The sequence below is a fragment of the Ambystoma mexicanum genome, chromosome 4p, assembly GCF_040938575.1.
Source record: "Ambystoma mexicanum isolate Mex_15411 chromosome 4p, UKY_AmexF1_1, whole genome shotgun sequence".
NCBI classification, from domain to species: domain Eukaryota; kingdom Metazoa; phylum Chordata; class Amphibia; order Caudata; family Ambystomatidae; genus Ambystoma; species Ambystoma mexicanum.
Window position 1 is genome coordinate 50,307,186 of NC_090927.1, and position 17,155 is coordinate 50,324,340.

Genomic DNA, 17,155 nt, shown 5'->3' on the forward strand with positions numbered 1-17,155 from the left:
TGTAATGTGGGGAGGGGGCAAGCACAGCACCTCCCTTTTGTGGAAGGATAGGGGTATGCGCAGACCCACGAGGGCCAGTGGCGCAATGGATAACGCGTCTGACTACGGATCAGAAGATTGTAGGTTCGACTCCTACCTGGCTCGGGGAAGCGCGTTTTGTTTTTAATTTAACCCCAATTGTGATTGCGTAGTCTCTGTCTTCTCCCTAGCCTTGGCCGAGGTACTGAACGCTTAACACTCGAGGTCAGCGGAAATGACGGTCTGTCAGGGCGCCCTTCTTTCCTCTGGCCTTTAACGTCTTGCAGCAACGGTTTCAATGCAAGGCGGCCTGTTTTCCAAATGTGGTCCCACCGTTGCTCTCTTGACGGGGGGTGCGGGGGACACGTCACGCCTCAAAGGTGGGTGCAGACGAGATCTCGGGTATGAAAGCCGCAGACATTGGTATGCACCTCATACCCAAGCCGCTTGTAGTCGGCCCTTCTTCTTGCAAGTCCAGCCCTCATACTGAGGAATCGGGAGCCTGAAACACGGACAGACTGCATGGGGCCGCCGGGGCCCCAAGGGAAACAATGTGGGGAAATTCAGGCTTTTCTCAAAATGTAAATGCAACAGAAACGGAATCGGGAGTTCTATGTAGAAAAGGCTAGTCTTCCCATACCGGGAGTAGAACCCGGGCCGCCTGGGTGAAAACCAGGAATCCTAACCGCTAGACCATATGGGAGGCTGTCAGCAAGAAGCAGGTTATGGAGATCCTGAGAGCAGTGCCCCATGGGTCCACCACTGGCAGGATGCTTGAGAAGCTTGACCGGTGGTGTCCCACGCAAATGACCGAGATGCACTTTCAGTGGCAGAAATCAAGCTTTACGCTGCTCTGGTATTGAGCTGTCATTGCTTACAGTGGCTAAGCAAAGCACAATACCAAGACCAATCTAAAAATGACTAGCTTGAGAGAACACGCAAGAACCAAGGGCAGCGGTTCGAGCCCTATCAGGGATGGACGGTCCCCTTTTGCTAAAATGGGCAAGAGAGTCTGCAGTTCCTCTCGGAGGCGCGTGAGTGCTGGGGCACGCCTCATTAACCCTTTGCTGCCCGTCTTGCCACCTGAAACCTGCCCCTTGCCCCCAAAGTGCAGCATTGGCTGGGGGCAAATATCTGCAGCCTATTGGCAGGCTGGAGAAGAGTCCCTGTGGCGCTCCTGAAGTGTGTGGGGAAGTAAGCCCCTGACCGATTGACCCCACCCCCCCAACCCCAATAAATGAAGGCAAATCCTGCTTTGCAATTGCTGCCAACTTTTCAGGGCCTTCCTTTCTAGATAGGACTGGAAGATGAAGCGGCTTGAGAGTCAGCTCCGAAATGAAGAGTAGCATTATTTTCTAAAGAGCTGTGTAATGTGGGGAGGGGGCAAGCACAGCACCTCCCTTTTGTGGAAGGATAGGGGTATGCGCAGACCCACGAGGGCCAGTGGCGCAACGGATAACGCGTCTGACTACGGATCAGAAGATTGTAGGTTCGACTCCTACCTGGCTCGGGGAAGCGCGTTTTGTTTTTAATTTAACCCCAATTGTGATTGCGTAGTCTCTGTCTTCTCCCTAGCCTTGGCCGAGGTACTGAACGCTTAACACTCGAGGTCAGCGGAAATGACGGTCTGTCAGGGCGCCCTTCTTTCCTCTGGCCTTTAACGTCTTGCAGCAACGGTTTCAATGCAAGGCGGCCTGTTTTCCAAATGTGGTCCCACCGTTGCTCTCTTGACGGGGGGTGCGGGGGACACGTCACGCCTCAAAGGTGGGTGCAGACGAGATCTCGGGTATGAAAGCCGCAGACATTGGTATGCACCTCATACCCAAGCCGCTTGTAGTCGGCCCTTCTTCTTGCAAGTCCAGCCCTCATACTGAGGAATCGGGAGCCTGAAACACGGACAGACTGCATGGGGCCGCCGGGGCCCCAAGGGAAACAATGTGGGGAAATTCAGGCTTTTCTCAAAATGTAAATGCAACAGAAACGGAATCGGGAGTTCTATGTAGAAAAGGCTAGTCTTCCCATACCGGGAGTCGAACCCGGGCCGCCTGGGTGAAAACCAGGAATCCTAACCGCTAGACCATATGGGAGGCTGTCAGCAAGAAGCAGGTTATGGAGATCCTGAGAGCAGTGCCCCATGGGTCCACCACTGGCAGGATGCTTGAGAAGCTTGACCGGTGGTGTCCCACGCAAATGACCGAGATGCACTTTCAGTGGCAGAAATCAAGCTTTACGCTGCTCTGGTATTGAGCTGTCATTGCTTACAGTGGCTAAGCAAAGCACAATACCAAGACCAATCTAAAAATGACTAGCTTGAGAGAACACGCAAGAACCAAGGGCAGCGGTTCGAGCCCTATCAGGGATGGACGGTCCCCTTTTGCTAAAATGGGCAAGAGAGTCTGCAGTTCCTCTCGGAGGCGCGTGAGTGCTGGGGCACGCCTCATTAACCCTTTGCTGCCCGTCTTGCCACCTGAAACCTGCCCCTTGCCCCCAAAGTGCAGCATTGGCTGGGGGCAAATATCTGCAGCCTATTGGCAGGCTGGAGAAGAGTCCCTGTGGCGCTCCTGAAGTGTGTGGGGAAGTAAGCCCCTGACCGATTGACCCCACCCCCCCAACCCCAATAAATGAAGGCAAATCCTGCTTTGCAATTGCTGCCAACTTTTCAGGGCCTTCCTTTCTAGATAGGACTGGAAGATGAAGCGGCTTGAGAGTCAGCTCCGAAATGAAGAGTAGCATTATTTTCTAAAGAGCTGTGTAATGTGGGGAGGGGGCAAGCACAGCACCTCCCTTTTGTGGAAGGATAGGGGTATGCGCAGACCCACGAGGGCCAGTGGCGCAATGGATAACGCGTCTGACTACGGATCAGAAGATTGTAGGTTCGACTCCTACCTGGCTCGGGGAAGCGCGTTTTGTTTTTAATTTAACCCCAATTGTGATTGCGTAGTCTCTGTCTTCTCCCTAGCCTTGGCCGAGGTACTGAACGCTTAACACTCGAGGTCAGCGGAAATGACGGTCTGTCAGGGCGCCCTTCTTTCCTCTGGCCTTTAACGTCTTGCAGCAACGGTTTCAATGCAAGGCGGCCTGTTTTCCAAATGTGGTCCCACCGTTGCTCTCTTGACGGGGGGTGCGGGGGACACGTCACGCCTCAAAGGTGGGTGCAGACGAGATCTCGGGTATGAAAGCCGCAGACATTGGTATGCACCTCATACCCAAGCCGCTTGTAGTCGGCCCTTCTTCTTGCAAGTCCAGCCCTCATACTGAGGAATCGGGAGCCTGAAACACGGACAGACTGCATGGGGCCGCCGGGGCCCCAAGGGAAACAATGTGGGGAAATTCAGGCTTTTCTCAAAATGTAAATGCAACAGAAACGGAATCGGGAGTTCTATGTAGAAAAGGCTAGTCTTCCCATACCGGGCCGCCTGGGTGAAAACCAGGAATCCTAACCGCTAGACCATATGGGAGGCTGTCAGCAAGAAGCAGGTTATGGAGATCCTGAGAGCAGTGCCCCATGGGTCCACCACTGGCAGGATGCTTGAGAAGCTTGACCGGTGGTGTCCCACGCAAATGACCGAGATGCACTTTCAGTGGCAGAAATCAAGCTTTACGCTGCTCTGGTATTGAGCTGTCATTGCTTACAGTGGCTAAGCAAAGCACAATACCAAGACCAATCTAAAAATGACTAGCTTGAGAGAACACGCAAGAACCAAGGGCAGCGGTTCGAGCCCTATCAGGGATGGACGGTCCCCTTTTGCTAAAATGGGCAAGAGAGTCTGCAGTTCCTCTCGGAGGCGCGTGAGTGCTGGGGCACGCCTCATTAACCCTTTGCTGCCCGTCTTGCCACCTGAAACCTGCCCCTTGCCCCCAAAGTGCAGCATTGGCTGGGGGCAAATATCTGCAGCCTATTGGCAGGCTGGAGAAGAGTCCCTGTGGCGCTCCTGAAGTGTGTGGGGAAGTAAGCCCCTGACCGATTGACCCCACCCCCCCAACCCCAATAAATGAAGGCAAATCCTGCTTTGCAATTGCTGCCAACTTTTCAGGGCCTTCCTTTCTAGATAGGACTGGAAGATGAAGCGGCTTGAGAGTCAGCTCCGAAATGAAGAGTAGCATTATTTTCTAAAGAGCTGTGTAATGTGGGGAGGGGGCAAGCACAGCACCTCCCTTTTGTGGAAGGATAGGGGTATGCGCAGACCCACGAGGGCCAGTGGCGCAATGGATAACGCGTCTGACTACGGATCAGAAGATTGTAGGTTCGACTCCTACCTGGCTCGGGGAAGCGCGTTTTGTTTTTAATTTAACCCCAATTGTGATTGCGTAGTCTCTGTCTTCTCCCTAGCCTTGGCCGAGGTACTGAACGCTTAACACTCGAGGTCAGCGGAAATGACGGTCTGTCAGGGCGCCCTTCTTTCCTCTGGCCTTTAACGTCTTGCAGCAATGGTTTCAATGCAAGGCGGCCTGTTTTCCAAATGTGGTCCCACCGTTGCTCTCTTGACGGGGGGTGCGGGGGACACGTCACGCCTCAAAGGTGGGTGCAGACGAGATCTCGGGTATGAAAGCCGCAGACATTGGTATGCACCTCATACCCAAGCCGCTTGTAGTCGGCCCTTCTTCTTGCAAGTCCAGCCCTCATACTGAGGAATCGGGAGCCTGAAACACGGACAGACTGCATGGGGCCGCCGGGGCCCCAAGGGAAACAATGTGGGGAAATTCAGGCTTTTCTCAAAATGTAAATGCAACAGAAACGGAATCGGGAGTTCTATGTAGAAAAGGCTAGTCTTCCCATACCGGGCCGCCTGGGTGAAAACCAGGAATCCTAACCGCTAGACCATATGGGAGGCTGTCAGCAAGAAGCAGGTTATGGAGATCCTGAGAGCAGTGCCCCATGGGTCCACCACTGGCAGGATGCTTGAGAAGCTTGACCGGTGGTGTCCCACGCAAATGACCGAGATGCACTTTCAGTGGCAGAAATCAAGCTTTACGCTGCTCTGGTATTGAGCTGTCATTGCTTACAGTGGCTAAGCAAAGCACAATACCAAGACCAATCTAAAAATGACTAGCTTGAGAGAACACGCAAGAACCAAGGGCAGCGGTTCGAGCCCTATCAGGGATGGACGGTCCCCTTTTGCTAAAATGGGCAAGAGAGTCTGCAGTTCCTCTCGGAGGCGCGTGAGTGCTGGGGCACGCCTCATTAACCCTTTGCTGCCCGTCTTGCCACCTGAAACCTGCCCCTTGCCCCCAAAGTGCAGCATTGGCTGGGGGCAAATATCTGCAGCCTATTGGCAGGCTGGAGAAGACTCCCTGTGGCGCTCCTGAAGTGTGTGGGGAAGTAAGCCCCTGACCGATTGACCCCACCCCCCCAACCCCAATAAATGAAGGCAAATCCTGCTTTGCAATTGCTGCCAACTTTTCAGGGCCTTCCTTTCTAGATAGGACTGGAAGATGAAGCGGCTTGAGAGTCAGCTCCGAAATGAAGAGTAGCATTATTTTCTAAAGAGCTGTGTAATGTGGGGAGGGGGCAAGCACAGCACCTCCCTTTTGTGGAAGGATAGGGGTATGCGCAGACCCACGAGGGCCAGTGGCGCAACGGATAACGCGTCTGACTACGGATCAGAAGATTGTAGGTTCGACTCCTACCTGGCTCGGGGAAGCGCGTTTTGTTTTTAATTTAACCCCAATTGTGATTGCGTAGTCTCTGTCTTCTCCCTAGCCTTGGCCGAGGTACTGAACGCTTAACACTCGAGGTCAGCGGAAATGACGGTCTGTCAGGGCGCCCTTCTTTCCTCTGGCCTTTAACGTCTTGCAGCAACGGTTTCAATGCAAGGCGGCCTGTTTTCCAAATGTGGTCCCACCGTTGCTCTCTTGACGGGGGGTGCGGGGGACACGTCACGCCTCAAAGGTGGGTGCAGACGAGATCTCGGGTATGAAAGCCGCAGACATTGGTATGCACCTCATACCCAAGCCGCTTGTAGTCGGCCCTTCTTCTTGCAAGTCCAGCCCTCATACTGAGGAATCGGGAGCCTGAAACACGGACAGACTGCATGGGGCCGCCGGGGCCCCAAGGGAAACAATGTGGGGAAATTCAGGCTTTTCTCAAAATGTAAATGCAACAGAAACGGAATCGGGAGTTCTATGTAGAAAAGGCTAGTCTTCCCATACCGGGAGTCGAACCCGGGCCGCCTGGGTGAAAACCAGGAATCCTAACCGCTAGACCATATGGGAGGCTGTCAGCAAGAAGCAGGTTATGGAGATCCTGAGAGCAGTGCCCCATGGGTCCACCACTGGCAGGATGCTTGAGAAGCTTGACCGGTGGTGTCCCACGCAAACGACCGAGATGCACTTTCAGTGGCAGAAATCAAGCTTTACGCTGCTCTGGTATTGAGCTGTCATTGCTTACAGTGGCTAAGCAAAGCACAATACCAAGACCAATCTAAAAATGACTAGCTTGAGAGAACACGCAAGAACCAAGGGCAGCGGTTCGAGCCCTATCAGGGATGGACGGTCCCCTTTTGCTAAAATGGGCAAGAGAGTCTGCAGTTCCTCTCGGAGGCGCGTGAGTGCTGGGGCACGCCTCATTAACCCTTTGCTGCCCGTCTTGCCACCTGAAACCTGCCCCTTGCCCCCAAAGTGCAGCATTGGCTGGGGGCAAATATCTGCAGCCTATTGGCAGGCTGGAGAAGAGTCCCTGTGGCGCTCCTGAAGTGTGTGGGGAAGTAAGCCCCTGACCGATTGACCCCACCCCCCCAACCCCAATAAATGAAGGCAAATCCTGCTTTGCAATTGCTGCCAACTTTTCAGGGCCTTCCTTTCTAGATAGGACTGGAAGATGAAGCGGCTTGAGAGTCAGCTCCGAAATGAAGAGTAGCATTATTTTCTAAAGAGCTGTGTAATGTGGGGAGGGGGCAAGCACAGCACCTCCCTTTTGTGGAAGGATAGGGGTATGCGCAGACCCATGAGGGCCAGTGGCGCAATGGATAACGCGTCTGACTACGGATCAGAAGATTGTAGGTTCGACTCCTACCTGGCTCGGGGAAGCGCGTTTTGTTTTTAATTTAACCCCAATTGTGATTGCGTAGTCTCTGTCTTCTCCCTAGCCTTGGCCGAGGTACTGAACGCTTAACACTCGAGGTCAGCGGAAATGACGGTCTGTCAGGGCGCCCTTCTTTCCTCTGGCCTTTAACGTCTTGCAGCAACGGTTTCAATGCAAGGCGGCCTGTTTTCCAAATGTGGTCCCACCGTTGCTCTCTTGACGGGGGGTGCGGGGGACACGTCACGCCTCAAAGGTGGGTGCAGACGAGATCTCGGGTATGAAAGCCGCAGACATTGGTATGCACCTCATACCCAAGCCGCTTGTAGTCGGCCCTTCTTCTTGCAAGTCCAGCCCTCATACTGAGGAATCGGGAGCCTGAAACACGGACAGACTGCATGGGGCCGCCGGGGCCCCAAGGGAAACAATGTGGGGAAATTCAGGCTTTTCTCAAAATGTAAATGCAACAGAAACGGAATCGGGAGTTCTATGTAGAAAAGGCTAGTCTTCCCATACCGGGAGTCGAACCCGGGCCGCCTGGGTGAAAACCAGGAATCCTAACCGCTAGACCATATGGGAGGCTGTCAGCAAGAAGCAGGTTATGGAGATCCTGAGAGCAGTGCCCCATGGGTCCACCACTGGCAGGATGCTTGAGAAGCTTGACCGGTGGTGTCCCACGCAAATGACCGAGATGCACTTTCAGTGGCAGAAATCAAGCTTTACGCTGCTCTGGTATTGAGCTGTCATTGCTTACAGTGGCTAAGCAAAGCACAATACCAAGACCAATCTAAAAATGACTAGCTTGAGAGAACACGCAAGAACCAAGGGCAGCGGTTCGAGCCCTATCAGGGATGGACGGTCCCCTTTTGCTAAAATGGGCAAGAGAGTCTGCAGTTCCTCTCGGAGGCGCGTGAGTGCTGGGGCACGCCTCATTAACCCTTTGCTGCCCGTCTTGCCACCTGAAACCTGCCCCTTGCCCCCAAAGTGCAGCATTGGCTGGGGGCAAATATCTGCAGCCTATTGGCAGGCTGGAGAAGAGTCCCTGTGGCGCTCCTGAAGTGTGTGGGGAAGTAAGCCCCTGACCGATTGACCCCACCCCCCCAACCCCAATAAATGAAGGCAAATCCTGCTTTGCAATTGCTGCCAACTTTTCAGGGCCTTCCTTTCTAGATAGGACTGGAAGATGAAGCGGCTTGAGAGTCAGCTCCGAAATGAAGAGTAGCATTATTTTCTAAAGAGCTGTGTAATGTGGGGAGGGGGCAAGCACAGCACCTCCCTTTTGTGGAAGGATAGGGGTATGCGCAGACCCACGAGGGCCAGTGGCGCAATGGATAACGCGTCTGACTACGGATCAGAAGATTGTAGGTTCGACTCCTACCTGGCTCGGGGAAGGGCGTTTTGTTTTTAATTTAACCCCAATTGTGATTGCGTAGTCTCTGTCTTCTCCCTAGCCTTGGCCGAGGTACTGAACGCTTAACACTCGAGGTCAGCGGAAATGACGGTCTGTCAGGGCGCCCTTCTTTCCTCTGGCCTTTAACGTCTTGCAGCAACGGTTTCAATGCAAGGCGGCCTGTTTTCCAAATGTGGTCCCACCGTTGCTCTCTTGACGGGGGGTGCGGGGGACACGTCACGCCTCAAAGGTGGGTGCAGACGAGATCTCGGGTATGAAAGCCGCAGACATTGGTATGCACCTCATACCCAAGCCGCTTGTAGTCGGCCCTTCTTCTTGCAAGTCCAGCCCTCATACTGAGGAATCGGGAGCCTGAAACACGGACAGACTGCATGGGGCCGCCGGGGCCCCAAGGGAAACAATGTGGGGAAATTCAGGCTTTTCTCAAAATGTAAATGCAACAGAAACGGAATCGGGAGTTCTATGTAGAAAAGGCTAGTCTTCCCATACCGGGAGTAGAACCCGGGCCGCCTGGGTGAAAACCAGGAATCCTAACCGCTAGACCATATGGGAGGCTGTCAGCAAGAAGCAGGTTATGGAGATCCTGAGAGCAGTGCCCCATGGGTCCACCACTGGCAGGATGCTTGAGAAGCTTGACCGGTGGTGTCCCACGCAAATGACCGAGATGCACTTTCAGTGGCAGAAATCAAGCTTTACGCTGCTCTGGTATTGAGCTGTCATTGCTTACAGTGGCTAAGCAAAGCACAATACCAAGACCAATCTAAAAATGACTAGCTTGAGAGAACACGCAAGAACCAAGGGCAGCGGTTCGAGCCCTATCAGGGATGGACGGTCCCCTTTTGCTAAAATGGGCAAGAGAGTCTGCAGTTCCTCTCGGAGGCGCGTGAGTGCTGGGGCACGCCTCATTAACCCTTTGCTGCCCGTCTTGCCACCTGAAACCTGCCCCTTGCCCCCAAAGTGCAGCATTGGCTGGGGGCAAATATCTGCAGCCTATTGGCAGGCTGGAGAAGAGTCCCTGTGGCGCTCCTGAAGTGTGTGGGGAAGTAAGCCCCTGACCGATTGACCCCACCCCCCCAACCCCAATAAATGAAGGCAAATCCTGCTTTGCAATTGCTGCCAACTTTTCAGGGCCTTCCTTTCTAGATAGGACTGGAAGATGAAGCGGCTTGAGAGTCAGCTCCGAAATGAAGAGTAGCATTATTTTCTAAAGAGCTGTGTAATGTGGGGAGGGGGCAAGCACAGCACCTCCCTTTTGTGGAAGGATAGGGGTATGCGCAGACCCACGAGGGCCAGTGGCGCAATGGATAACGCGTCTGACTACGGATCAGAAGATTGTAGGTTCGACTCCTACCTGGCTCGGGGAAGCGCGTTTTGTTTTTAATTTAACCCCAATTGTGATTGCGTAGTCTCTGTCTTCTCCCTAGCCTTGGCCGAGGTACTGAACGCTTAACACTCGAGGTCAGCGGAAATGACGGTCTGTCAGGGCGCCCTTCTTTCCTCTGGCCTTTAACGTCTTGCAGCAACGGTTTCAATGCAAGGCGGCCTGTTTTCCAAATGTGGTCCCACCGTTGCTCTCTTGACGGGGGGTGCGGGGGACACGTCACGCCTCAAAGGTGGGTGCAGACGAGATCTCGGGTATGAAAGCCGCAGACATTGGTATGCACCTCATACCCAAGCCGCTTGTAGTCGGCCCTTCTTCTTGCAAGTCCAGCCCTCATACTGAGGAATCGGGAGCCTGAAACACGGACAGACTGCATGGGGCCGCCGGGGCCCCAAGGGAAACAATGTGGGGAAATTCAGGCTTTTCTCAAAATGTAAATGCAACAGAAACGGAATCGGGAGTTCTATGTAGAAAAGGCTAGTCTTCCCATACCGGGAGTAGAACCCGGGCCGCCTGGGTGAAAACCAGGAATCCTAACCGCTAGACCATATGGGAGGCTGTCAGCAAGAAGCAGGTTATGGAGATCCTGAGAGCAGTGCCCCATGGGTCCACCACTGGCAGGATGCTTGAGAAGCTTGACCGGTGGTGTCCCACGCAAATGACCGAGATGCACTTTCAGTGGCAGAAATCAAGCTTTACGCTGCTCTGGTATTGAGCTGTCATTGCTTACAGTGGCTAAGCAAAGCACAATACCAAGACCAATCTAAAAATGACTAGCTTGAGAGAACACGCAAGAACCAAGGGCAGCGGTTCGAGCCCTATCAGGGATGGACGGTCCCCTTTTGCTAAAATGGGCAAGAGAGTCTGCAGTTCCTCTCGGAGGCGCGTGAGTGCTGGGGCACGCCTCATTAACCCTTTGCTGCCCGTCTTGCCACCTGAAACCTGCCCCTTGCCCCCAAAGTGCAGCATTGGCTGGGGGCAAATATCTGCAGCCTATTGGCAGGCTGGAGAAGAGTCCCTGTGGCGCTCCTGAAGTGTGTGGGGAAGTAAGCCCCTGACCGATTGACCCCACCCCCCCAACCCCAATAAATGAAGGCAAATCCTGCTTTGCAATTGCTGCCAACTTTTCAGGGCCTTCCTTTCTAGATAGGACTGGAAGATGAAGCGGCTTGAGAGTCAGCTCCGAAATGAAGAGTAGCATTATTTTCTAAAGAGCTGTGTAATGTGGGGAGGGGGCAAGCACAGCACCTCCCTTTTGTGGAAGGATAGGGGTATGCGCAGACCCACGAGGGCCAGTGGCGCAATGGATAACGCGTCTGACTACGGATCAGAAGATTGTAGGTTCGACTCCTACCTGGCTCGGGGAAGCGCGTTTTGTTTTTAATTTAACCCCAATTGTGATTGCGTAGTCTCTGTCTTCTCCCTAGCCTTGGCCGAGGTACTGAACGCTTAACACTCGAGGTCAGCGGAAATGACGGTCTGTCAGGGCGCCCTTCTTTCCTCTGGCCTTTAACGTCTTGCAGCAACGGTTTCAATGCAAGGCGGCCTGTTTTCCAAATGTGGTCCCACCGTTGCTCTCTTGACGGGGGGTGCGGGGGACACGTCACGCCTCAAAGGTGGGTGCAGACGAGATCTCGGGTATGAAAGCCGCAGACATTGGTATGCACCTCATACCCAAGCCGCTTGTAGTCGGCCCTTCTTCTTGCAAGTCCAGCCCTCATACTGAGGAATCGGGAGCCTGAAACACGGACAGACTGCATGGGGCCGCCGGGGCCCCAAGGGAAACAATGTGGGGAAATTCAGGCTTTTCTCAAAATGTAAATGCAACAGAAACGGAATCGGGAGTTCTATGTAGAAAAGGCTAGTCTTCCCATACCGGGAATCGAATCAGGGACGCCCGGGTGAAAACCAGGAATCCTAACCGCTAGACCATATGGGAGGCTGTCAGCAAGAAGCAGGTTATGGAGATCCTGAGAGCAGTGCCCCATGGGTCCACCACTGGCAGGATGCTTGAGAAGCTTGACCGGTGGTGTCCCACGCAAATGACCGAGATGCACTTTCAGTGGCAGAAATCAAGCTTTACGCTGCTCTGGTATTGAGCTGTCATTGCTTACAGTGGCTAAGCAAAGCACAATACCAAGACCAATCTAAAAATGACTAGCTTGAGAGAACACGCAAGAACCAAGGGCAGCGGTTCGAGCCCTATCAGGGATGGACGGTCCCCTTTTGCTAAAATGGGCAAGAGAGTCTGCAGTTCCTCTCGGAGGCGCGTGAGTGCTGGGGCACGCCTCATTAACCCTTTGCTGCCCGTCTTGCCACCTGAAACCTGCCCCTTGCCCCCAAAGTGCAGCATTGGCTGGGGGCAAATATCTGCAGCCTATTGGCAGGCTGGAGAAGAGTCCCTGTGGCGCTCCTGAAGTGTGTGGGGAAGTAAGCCCCTGACCGATTGACCCCACCCCCCCAACCCCAATAAATGAAGGCAAATCCTGCTTTGCAATTGCTGCCAACTTTTCAGGGCCTTCCTTTCTAGATAGGACTGGAAGATGAAGCGGCTTGAGAGTCAGCTCCGAAATGAAGAGTAGCATTATTTTCTAAAGAGCTGTGTAATGTGGGGAGGGGGCAAGCACAGCACCTCCCTTTTGTGGAAGGATAGGGGTATGCGCAGACCCACGAGGGCCAGTGGCGCAATGGATAACGCGTCTGACTACGGATCAGAAGATTGTAGTAGGTTCGACTCCTACCTGGCTCGGGGAAGCGCGTTTTGTTTTTAATTTAACCCCAATTGTGATTGCGTAGTCTCTGTCTTCTCCCTAGCCTTGGCCGAGGTACTGAACGCTTAACACTCGAGGTCAGCGGAAATGACGGTCTGTCAGGGCGCCCTTCTTTCCTCTGGCCTTTAACGTCTTGCAGCAACGGTTTCAATGCAAGGCGGCCTGTTTTCCAAATGTGGTCCCACCGTTGCTCTCTTGACGGGGGGTGCGGGGGACACGTCACGCCTCAAAGGTGGGTGCAGACGAGATCTCGGGTATGAAAGCCGCAGACATTGGTATGCACCTCATACCCAAGCCGCTTGTAGTCGGCCCTTCTTCTTGCAAGTCCAGCCCTCATACTGAGGAATCGGGAGCCTGAAACACGGACAGACTGCATGGGGCCGCCGGGGCCCCAAGGGAAACAATGTGGGGAAATTCAGGCTTTTCTCAAAATGTAAATGCAACAGAAACGGAATCGGGAGTTCTATGTAGAAAAGGCTAGTCTTCGGGCCGCCTGGGTGAAAACCAGGAATCCTAACCGCTAGACCATATGGGAGGCTGTCAGCAAGAAGCAGGTTATGGAGATCCTGAGAGCAGTGCCCCATGGGTCCACCACTGGCAGGATGCTTGAGAAGCTTGACCGGTGGTGTCCCACGCAAATGACCGAGATGCACTTTCAGTGGCAGAAATCAAGCTTTACGCTGCTCTGGTATTGAGCTGTCATTGCTTGCAGTGGCTAAGCAAAGCACAATACCAAGACTTGTCTAATGATGGCTGCCTGAGAAAGAAAGGAAGAAAGACAAAAGGTAAGTGGTAAAGAAAGAAAGGAAGCAAGGAAAGAAAGAAAGAAAGAAAGAAAGAAAGAAAGAAAGAAAGAAAGAAAGAAAGAAAGAAAGAAAGAAAGAAAGAAAGAAAGAAAGAAAGAAAGAAAGAAAGAAAAAACAGCAAGTGAGGGAAAGAAAGGAAGGAAAGAAGGAAAGAAAGAGAGACAGGATTAGGGCCAGAGAGAGTGGGTTTTGGGATCACTGGTTGGAGTGCGAGCTGTCCCTCCCAGGCTCTCTCGTGTGCCCAAGCCCCCGCCCCCACCTGTCATGGGGCGACAGGCGGAAGTGTGAAGGGTGCTGCTGCACACAGGCAAGCGCTGAGAGGCTTGTGGGCGCTGCACACAGCAGCTCCGGTAGGCAGCAGACAGCAAGGCTGCCTGCCTACTGGCGTTTGAGCTCCCCTCTCCCCCCTCCTTCCCTCCCCCCTCCCTCCCTTCCTCCCTCCCTCCCTCCCTCACTCCCTCACTCCCTCCCGTCTGAAAATGCAGAGTGGCAAAGCGGCTGACGGGTCTGTAGTGCGGGACGGTATCTGCATGGGGATGGCCTCCCTAGCCTAGGGGGGAAGGCGCAGGCCATGCTAACAGAAGGGGCAGGGGTTCGAGCCCCATCAGGGGTGGACGTCCCCTTTTGCTAAAATGGGCAAGAGAGTCTGCAGTTCCTCTCGGAGGCGCGTGAGTGCTGGGGCACGCCTCATTAACCCTTTGCTGCCCGTCTTGCCACCTGAAACCTGCCCCTTGCCCCCAAAGTGCAGCATTGGCTGGGGGCAAATATCTGCAGCCTATTGGCAGGCTTGAGAAGAGTCCCTGTGGCGCTCCTGAAGTGTGTGGGGAAGTAAGCCCCTGACCGATTGACCCCACCCCCCCAACCCCAATAAATGAAGGCAAATCCTGCTTTGCAATTGCTGCCAACTTTTCAGGGCCTTCCTTTCTAGATAGGACTGGAAGATGAAGCGGCTTGAGAGTCAGCTCCGAAATGAAGAGTAGCATTATTTTCTAAAGAGCTGTGTAATGTGGGGAGGGGGCAAGCACAGCACCTCCCTTTTGTGGAAGGATAGGGGTATGCGCAGACCCACGAGGGCCAGTGGCGCAATGGATAACGCGTCTGACTACGGATCAGAAGATTGTAGGTTCGACTCCTACCTGGCTCGGGGAAGCGCGTTTTGTTTTTAATTTAACCCCAATTGTGATTGCGTAGTCTCTGTCTTCTCCCTAGCCTTGGCCGAGGTACTGAACGCTTAACACTCGAGGTCAGCGGAAATGACGGTCTGTCAGGGCGCCCTTCTTTCCTCTGGCCTTTAACGTCTTGCAGCAACGGTTTCAATGCAAGGCGGCCTGTTTTCCAAATGTGGTCCCACCGTTGCTCTCTTGACGGGGGGTGCGGGGGACACGTCACGCCTCAAAGGTGGGTGCAGACGAGATCTCGGGTATGAAAGCCGCAGACATTGGTATGCACCTCATACCCAAGCCGCTTGTAGTCGGCCCTTCTTCTTGCAAGTCCAGCCCTCATACTGAGGAATCGGGAGCCTGAAACACGGACAGACTGCATGGGGCCGCCGGGGCCCCAAGGGAAACAATGTGGGGAAATTCAGGCTTTTCTCAAAATGTAAATGCAACAGAAACGGAATCGGGAGTTCTATGTAGAAAAGGCTAGTCTTCCCATACCGGGAGTCGAACCCGGGCCGCGAACCCGGGCCGCCTGGGTGAAAACCAGGAATCCTAACCGCTAGACCATATGGGAGGCTGTCAGCAAGAAGCAGGTTATGGAGATCCTGAGAGCAGTGCCCCATGGGTCCACCACTGGCAGGATGCTTGAGAAGCTTGACCGGTGGTGTCCCACGCAAATGACCGAGATGCACTTTCAGTGGCAGAAATCAAGCTTTACGCTGCTCTGGTATTGAGCTGTCATTGCTTACAGTGGCTAAGCAAAGCACAATACCAAGACCAATCTAAAAATGACTAGCTTGAGAGAACACGCAAGAACCAAGGGCAGCGGTTCGAGCCCTATCAGGGATGGACGGTCCCCTTTTGCTAAAATGGGCAAGAGAGTCTGCAGTTCCTCTCGGAGGCGCGTGAGTGCTGGGGCACGCCTCATTAACCCTTTGCTGCCCGTCTTGCCACCTGAAACCTGCCCCTTGCCCCCAAAGTGCAGCATTGGCTGGGGGCAAATATCTGCAGCCTATTGGCAGGCTGGAGAAGAGTCCCTGTGGCGCTCCTGAAGTGTGTGGGGAAGTAAGCCCCTGACCGATTGACCCCACCCCCCCAACCCCAATAAATGAAGGCAAATCCTGCTTTGCAATTGCTGCCAACTTTTCAGGGCCTTCCTTTCTAGATAGGACTGGAAGATGAAGCGGCTTGAGAGTCAGCTCCGAAATGAAGAGTAGCATTATTTTCTAAAGAGCTGTGTAATGTGGGGAGGGGGCAAGCACAGCACCTCCCTTTTGTGGAAGGATAGGGGTATGCGCAGACCCACGAGGGCCAGTGGCGCAATGGATAACGCGTCTGACTACGGATCAGAAGATTGTAGGTTCGACTCCTACCTGGCTCGGGGAAGCGCGTTTTGTTTTTAATTTAACCCCAATTGTGATTGCGTAGTCTCTGTCTTCTCCCTAGCCTTGGCCGAGGTACTGAACGCTTAACACTCGAGGTCAGCGGAAATGACGGTCTGTCAGGGCGCCCTTCTTTCCTCTGGCCTTTAACGTCTTGCAGCAACGGTTTCAATGCAAGGCGGCCTGTTTTCCAAATGTGGTCCCACCGTTGCTCTCTTGACGGGGGGTGCGGGGGACACGTCACGCCTCAAAGGTGGGTGCAGACGAGATCTCGGGTATGAAAGCCGCAGACATTGGTATGCACCTCATACCCAAGCCGCTTGTAGTCGGCCCTTCTTCTTGCAAGTCCAGCCCTCATACTGAGGAATCGGGAGCCTGAAACACGGACAGACTGCATGGGGCCGCCGGGGCCCCAAGGGAAACAATGTGGGGAAATTCAGGCTTTTCTCAAAATGTAAATGCAACAGAAACGGAATCGGGAGTTCTATGTAGAAAAGGCTAGTCTTCCCATACCGGACCGGGCCGCCTGGGTGAAAACCAGGAATCCTAACCGCTAGACCATATGGGAGGCTGTCAGCAAGAAGCAGGTTATGGAGATCCTGAGAGCAGTGCCCCATGGGTCCACCACTGGCAGGATGCTTGAGAAGCTTGACCGGTGGTGTCCCACGCAAATGACCGAGATGCACTTTCAGTGGCAGAAATCAAGCTTTACGCTGCTCTGGTATTGAGCTGTCATTGCTTACAGTGGCTAAGCAAAGCACAATACCAAGACCAATCTAAAAATGACTAGCTTGAGAGAACACGCAAGAACCAAGGGCAGCGGTTCGAGCCCTATCAGGGATGGACGGTCCCCTTTTGCTAAAATGGGCAAGAGAGTCTGCAGTTCCTCTCGGAGGCGCGTGAGTGCTGGGGCACGCCTCATTAACCCTTTGCTGCCCGTCTTGCCACCTGAAACCTGCCCCTTGCCCCCAAAGTGCAGCATTGGCTGGGGGCAAATATCTGCAGCCTATTGGCAGGCTGGAGAAGAGTCCCTGTGGCGCTCCTGAAGTGTGTGGGGAAGTAAGCCCCTGACCGATTGACCCCACCCCCCCAACCCCAATAAATGAAGGCAAATCCTGCTTTGCAATTGCTGCCAACTTTTCAGGGCCTTCCTTTCTAGATAGGACTGGAAGATGAAGCGGCTTGAGAGTCAGCTCCGAAATGAAGAG

The 17,155-nt window shown here is 53.8% G+C and overlaps 19 non-coding genes across 19 annotated transcripts; 12 read left to right on the top strand and 7 right to left on the bottom strand.

The window, feature by feature from the left end:
* The first annotated feature begins 71 nt into the window (after nt 1-71).
* On the top strand, nt 72-144 carry TRNAR-ACG (transfer RNA arginine (anticodon ACG)). The gene has a single exon. It is a non-coding gene; the product is annotated as a tRNA-Arg (tRNA).
* A 505-nt stretch (nt 145-649) lies between these two features.
* TRNAE-UUC (transfer RNA glutamic acid (anticodon UUC)) lies at nt 650-721 on the bottom strand. The gene has a single exon. It is a non-coding gene; the product is annotated as a tRNA-Glu (tRNA).
* Nucleotides 722-1,455: 734 nt separating this feature from the next.
* Nucleotides 1,456-1,528, top strand: TRNAR-ACG (transfer RNA arginine (anticodon ACG)). The gene has a single exon. It is a non-coding gene; the product is annotated as a tRNA-Arg (tRNA).
* Nucleotides 1,529-2,033: 505 nt separating this feature from the next.
* On the bottom strand, nt 2,034-2,105 carry TRNAE-UUC (transfer RNA glutamic acid (anticodon UUC)). The gene has a single exon. It is a non-coding gene; the product is annotated as a tRNA-Glu (tRNA).
* A 734-nt stretch (nt 2,106-2,839) lies between these two features.
* On the top strand, nt 2,840-2,912 carry TRNAR-ACG (transfer RNA arginine (anticodon ACG)). Its single transcript has one exon. It is a non-coding gene; the product is annotated as a tRNA-Arg (tRNA).
* Nucleotides 2,913-4,210: 1,298 nt separating this feature from the next.
* Nucleotides 4,211-4,283, top strand: TRNAR-ACG (transfer RNA arginine (anticodon ACG)). Its single transcript has one exon. It is a non-coding gene; the product is annotated as a tRNA-Arg (tRNA).
* A 1,298-nt stretch (nt 4,284-5,581) lies between these two features.
* On the top strand, nt 5,582-5,654 carry TRNAR-ACG (transfer RNA arginine (anticodon ACG)). The gene has a single exon. It is a non-coding gene; the product is annotated as a tRNA-Arg (tRNA).
* A 505-nt stretch (nt 5,655-6,159) lies between these two features.
* TRNAE-UUC (transfer RNA glutamic acid (anticodon UUC)) lies at nt 6,160-6,231 on the bottom strand. The gene has a single exon. It is a non-coding gene; the product is annotated as a tRNA-Glu (tRNA).
* Nucleotides 6,232-6,965: 734 nt separating this feature from the next.
* TRNAR-ACG (transfer RNA arginine (anticodon ACG)) lies at nt 6,966-7,038 on the top strand. The gene has a single exon. It is a non-coding gene; the product is annotated as a tRNA-Arg (tRNA).
* Nucleotides 7,039-7,543: 505 nt separating this feature from the next.
* TRNAE-UUC (transfer RNA glutamic acid (anticodon UUC)) lies at nt 7,544-7,615 on the bottom strand. The gene has a single exon. It is a non-coding gene; the product is annotated as a tRNA-Glu (tRNA).
* A 734-nt stretch (nt 7,616-8,349) lies between these two features.
* On the top strand, nt 8,350-8,422 carry TRNAR-ACG (transfer RNA arginine (anticodon ACG)). The gene has a single exon. It is a non-coding gene; the product is annotated as a tRNA-Arg (tRNA).
* A 505-nt stretch (nt 8,423-8,927) lies between these two features.
* Nucleotides 8,928-8,999, bottom strand: TRNAE-UUC (transfer RNA glutamic acid (anticodon UUC)). The gene has a single exon. It is a non-coding gene; the product is annotated as a tRNA-Glu (tRNA).
* A 734-nt stretch (nt 9,000-9,733) lies between these two features.
* Nucleotides 9,734-9,806, top strand: TRNAR-ACG (transfer RNA arginine (anticodon ACG)). Its single transcript has one exon. It is a non-coding gene; the product is annotated as a tRNA-Arg (tRNA).
* A 505-nt stretch (nt 9,807-10,311) lies between these two features.
* On the bottom strand, nt 10,312-10,383 carry TRNAE-UUC (transfer RNA glutamic acid (anticodon UUC)). The gene has a single exon. It is a non-coding gene; the product is annotated as a tRNA-Glu (tRNA).
* A 734-nt stretch (nt 10,384-11,117) lies between these two features.
* Nucleotides 11,118-11,190, top strand: TRNAR-ACG (transfer RNA arginine (anticodon ACG)). The gene has a single exon. It is a non-coding gene; the product is annotated as a tRNA-Arg (tRNA).
* Nucleotides 11,191-12,501: 1,311 nt separating this feature from the next.
* On the top strand, nt 12,502-12,577 carry TRNAR-ACG (transfer RNA arginine (anticodon ACG)). Its single transcript has one exon. It is a non-coding gene; the product is annotated as a tRNA-Arg (tRNA).
* A 1,899-nt stretch (nt 12,578-14,476) lies between these two features.
* On the top strand, nt 14,477-14,549 carry TRNAR-ACG (transfer RNA arginine (anticodon ACG)). Its single transcript has one exon. It is a non-coding gene; the product is annotated as a tRNA-Arg (tRNA).
* A 505-nt stretch (nt 14,550-15,054) lies between these two features.
* Nucleotides 15,055-15,139, bottom strand: TRNAE-UUC (transfer RNA glutamic acid (anticodon UUC)). Its single transcript has one exon. It is a non-coding gene; the product is annotated as a tRNA-Glu (tRNA).
* Nucleotides 15,140-15,873: 734 nt separating this feature from the next.
* Nucleotides 15,874-15,946, top strand: TRNAR-ACG (transfer RNA arginine (anticodon ACG)). The gene has a single exon. It is a non-coding gene; the product is annotated as a tRNA-Arg (tRNA).
* Nucleotides 15,947-17,155: the final 1,209 nt, after the last annotated feature.